Source organism: Amblyraja radiata, chromosome 45 (assembly GCF_010909765.2).
Source record: "Amblyraja radiata isolate CabotCenter1 chromosome 45, sAmbRad1.1.pri, whole genome shotgun sequence".
NCBI lineage: Eukaryota > Metazoa > Chordata > Chondrichthyes > Rajiformes > Rajidae > Amblyraja > Amblyraja radiata.
Genome location: NC_046000.1, coordinates 12,870,502 through 12,875,171, shown reverse-complemented (window position 1 = coordinate 12,875,171; position 4,670 = coordinate 12,870,502). Strand labels below are relative to the sequence as shown.

The following is a 4,670-nucleotide window of genomic DNA, read 5'->3' as shown; positions in this document are numbered from 1 at the left end:
TTTCTCCGGGTGCTCCGGCTTCCTCCCACACTCCAAACATGCGCAGGTTTGTAGGTTAATTGGCTTCAGTAAAATTGTGAATTGTCCCCAGAGTGTAGGATAGTGCAAGTGTGCGGGGATCGATGGTCGGCACGGACACGGGCCGAAGGGCCTGTTTCCGAACTGTATCTCGAAAGTCCAAAAGCCTAAAAAAGCTTTATCAGAGTAAAGGTTCAGGTGAGGATGTACCAGGCACCAGCTCATAGAAACATAGACAATAGGTGCAGGAGTAGAGGCCATTCGGCCCTTCGAGCCTGCACCATTCGCCATTCAATATGATCATGGCTGATCATCCAACTCAGTATCCCATCCCTGCCTTCTCTCCATACCCCCTGATCCCTTTAGCCACAAGGGCCACATCTAACTCCCTCTTAAATATAGCCAATGAACTGTGTGGCCTCAACTACCTTCTGTGGCAGAGAATTCCACAGATTCACCACTCTCTGTGTGTGTGAAAAAAAATGATTTCCTCATCTCGGTCCTAAAAGACTTCCCCCTTATCCTTAAACTGTGTGTGGCCCCTTGTTCTGGACTTCCCCAACATCGGGAACAATCTTCCTGCATCTAGCCTGTCCAACCCCTTAAGAATTGTGTAAGTTTCTATAAGATCCCCCCTCAATCTTCTAAATTCCAGCGAGTACAAGCCGAGTCTATCCAGTCTTTCTTCATATGAAAAAGTCCTGACATCCCAGGAATCAGTCTGGTGAACCTTCCCTGTACTCCCTCTATGGCAAGAATGTCTTTCCTCAGATTTGGAGACCAAAACTGTACGCAATACTCCAGGTGTGGTCTCACCAAGACCCTGTACAACTGCAGTAGAACCTCCCTGCTCCTATACTCAAATCCTCTATGGCAAGAATGTCTTTCCTCAGATTAGGAGACCAAAACTGTACGCAATACTCCAGGTGTGGTCTCACCAAGACCCAGTACAACTGCAGAAGTGAACCTTTTTTCCCAGGTTCCATCCCGACTACGGGTGCTGCCTGTGTGGAGTTTGCACGTTCTTTCCCCGTGACCTGCGTGGGTTTTCTCCGGGCGCTCCGGTTCCCTCCCACGCTCCAAAGACGTACGTGCGGGTTTGTAGGTTAATTGGCTTCAGTAAATTGTCCCCTAGTGTGTGTGGGTGTGTGTGTGTTTGTGTGTGTGTGTGTGTGTTTGTGTGTGTGTGTGTAGGATAGTGTTAGTGTGCGGTGATCGCTGGTCGGCACGGGCTCGGTGGGCCGAAGGGCCTGTTTCCACGCTGTATCTCTAAACTATAAAGGTGTACAAGATGCTGAGAGGAATAGATCGGATAAATCATTTAACCGATGTAGGGGAATTAATTTTAAGTTGCGGGCGGAATATTGAATAGAAAACTGAGGGGCAACTTTTCCACACACAGAGGGTGGTGGGTGTATGGAACGAGCTGCCACAGGAGGTAGTTGGGGCTGGGACTATCCCAACGTTAGATTGGGCAGGTTTGGAGGGATATGGGCCAAACGCTGGCAGGTGGGACTCGTGTAGATGGGGCATGTTGGTCGGTGTGGGCAAGTTGGGCCTGTTTCCACACTGTATCACTGAGGTCTAACAAACCCTGTCATAAGTGATAGGGGCAGAATTAGGCCATTCGGCCCACTCCACCATTCAATCGCGACTGACCCATCTCTCCCTCCTGACCCCATTCTCCTGCCTACTCCCCGTAACCCCTGACACCCGCACTAATCAAGAATCTATCTATCTCTGCTTTAAATCTCTGACAATAAACGTATTCATTCATTCATTCATTCATTCATTCAGTCATTCATTCATTCATAAATATATCCACTGACTTGTGGCCTCCACAGCCGTCTGTGTGGCAAAGAATCCCACACAGATTCACCACCCTCTGACTAAAGAAATTCCTCCTCATCTCCTTCCTAAAGGAACCTTCCTCCTTTAATTCTGACGCTGCGCCCTCTAGTCCTAGACTCTAGACTCTCCCACTAGTGGAAACGTCCTCTCCACATCCACTCTATCCGGGCCTTTTCGCTATTCGGTGACTTTTCAACGAGGGGGCCCCCCTCGTCCTTCTAAACTCCAGCGAGTGGCAGGCCCAGCGTCGACAAACGCTCATCGTACGTTAGTTAACCCGCTCGTACCGGTCTCTCCTCTCGTTCTAGATCTGGGTCACGGCTACCTCGATCTGCCTGGTGTTCACCGTGACTCTCTCTGTCTTCCCGGCGATCACGGCTAAAGTGGCCTCGCATACGCGGGAGGGGAAGTGGAGTGAGTATGAAGCTGGAGATGGGCGTGAGAATTCCCCGCGGTTTTCTCCGTCAAACCAGGGCGCACGTTGGACCGGCGGCAACGTTACTGCCTCGCAGCGCCGGAGAACCGGGTTCGATCCCGACTACGGGCGCTGTCTGTACGGAGTTTGCACGTTCTCTCTCCCCGTGACCCGCGTGGGTTTTCCTCCGGGCGCTCCGGTTTCCTCCCACACTCCAAAGACGTGCGTGCGGGTTTGTAGGTTAATGGGCGTTGCACGTCTCTGAAGATCTCTCCTGGTCCGAGAACACTAACGCAATCATCAAGAAACATAGAAGCATAGAAATTAGGTGCAGGAGTAGAGGCCATTCGGCCCTTCGAGCCTGCACCGCCATTCAATATGATCATGGCTGATCATCCAACTCAGTATCCTGTACCTGCCTTCTCTCCATACCCCCTGATCCCTTTAGCCACAAGGGCCACATCTAACTCCCTCTTGAATATAGCCAATGAACTGTGGCCTCAACTACCCTCTGTGGCAGGGAGTTCCAGAGATTCACCACTCTCTGTGTGAAAAAAGTTCTTCTCATCTCGGTTTTAAAGGATTTCCCCCTCATCCTTAAGCTGTGACCCCTTGTCCTGGACTTCCCCAACATCGGGAGCAATCTTCCTGCATCTAGCCTGTCCAACCCCTTAAGAATTTTGTAAGTTTCTATAAGATCCCCTCTCAATCTCCTAAATTCTAGAGAGTATAAACCAAGTCTATCCAGTCTTTCTTCATAAGACAGTCCTGACATCCCAGGAATCAGTCTGGTGAACCTTCTCTGCACTCCCTCTATGGCAATAATGTCCTTCCTCAGGTTAGGAGACCAAAACTGTACGCAATACTCCAGGTGTGGTCTCACCAAGACCCTGTACAACTGCAGTAGAACCTCCCTGCTCCTATACTCAAAGAAAGCTCATCAGCGCCTCTACTTCCCGAGAAGATTACGGAGAGTCGGATTGTCAAGGAGGACTCTCTCTAACTTCTACAGGTGCACAGTAGAGAGCATGCTGACCGGTTGCATCGTGGCTTGGTTCGGCAATTTGAGCGCCCTGGAGAGGAAAAGACTACAAAAAGTAGTAAACACTGCCCAGTCCATCATCGGCACTGACCTTCCTTCCATCGAGGGGATTTATCGCAGTCGCTGCCTCAAAAAGGCTGGCAGTATCATCAAAGACCCACACCATCCTGGCCACACACTCATCTGCCTGCTACCTTCAGGTAGAAGGTACAGGAGCCTGAAGACTGCAACAACCAGGTTCAGGAATAGCTACTTCCCCACAGCCATCAGGCTATTAAACCTGGCTCGGACAAAACTCTGTATCAAACCAAATCCGTACAGCAGCCTCCAAGCGTGGGATTCGCTGGGATTAAATCTGGGATCGGGGACTGGCGAGAGGAGTTGCCGGGAGTGGAGTCTTATCCCGAGGTTCCTGCTACTGAGGGAGTGCAGCGTAGGTTCACCAGGTTAATTCCCGGGATGGCGGGACTGCCCTACGATGAGAGAATGGGTCGGCTGGGCTTGTAGTCGCTGGAATTTCGAAGGATGAGAGGGCATCTTATAGAAACATGTAAAATTCTTTAAAGGATTGGACAGGCTAGATGCAGGAAACATGTTCCCGATGTTGGGCGAGTCCAGAACCAGGGGCCACACACACACACACAGTTTAAGAATAAGGGGTCGGCCATTTGGGACTGAGATGAGGAGAAACGTTTTCACCCAGAGAGTTGTGAATCTGTGGAATTCTCTGCTGGAATTGGGGATGGGACAATCGACATATAGAAACATAGACAATAGGTGCAGGAGTAGAGGCCATTCGGCCCTTCGAGCCTGCACCATTCGCCATTCAATATGATCATGGCTGATCATCCAACTCAGTATCCCATCCCTGCCTTCTCTCCATACCCCCTGATCCCTTTAGCCACAAGGGCCACATCTAACTCCCTCTTAAATATAGCCAATGAACTGTGTGGCCTCAACTACCTTCTGTGGCAGAGAATTCCACAGATTCACCACTCTCTGTGTGAAAAATGTTTTTCTCATCTCGGTCCTAAAAGATTTCCCCCTTATCCTTAAACTGTGTGACCCCTTGTTCTGGACTTCCCCAACATCGGGAACAATCTTCCTGCATCTAGCCTGTCCAACCCCTTAAGAATTTTGTGAGTTTCTATAAGATCCCCCCCTCAATCTTCTGAATTCTAGCGAGTACAAGCCGAGTCTATCCAGTCTTTCTTCATATGGAAGTCCTGACATCCCAGGAATCAGTCTGGTGAACCTTCTCTGCACTCCCTCTATGGCAATAATGTCCTTCCTCAGATTAGGAGACCAAAACTGTACGCAATACACCAGGTGTGGTCTCACCAA

The 4,670-nt window shown here is 50.0% G+C and overlaps 1 protein-coding gene across 1 annotated transcript in view; it reads left to right on the top strand.

Moving 5' to 3' along the window:
* Positions 1-2,148: 2,148 nt before the first annotated feature.
* The window catches only part of LOC116968647 (equilibrative nucleoside transporter 1-like), a 6,711-nt gene continuing 4,189 nt past the window's right edge, over positions 2,149-4,670 (top strand). The window contains exon 1 of the mRNA XM_033015415.1: positions 2,149-2,283. The gene's annotated coding sequence lies outside the window, so the exon portion shown is untranslated. The remainder of the gene's footprint in view (positions 2,284-4,670) is intronic.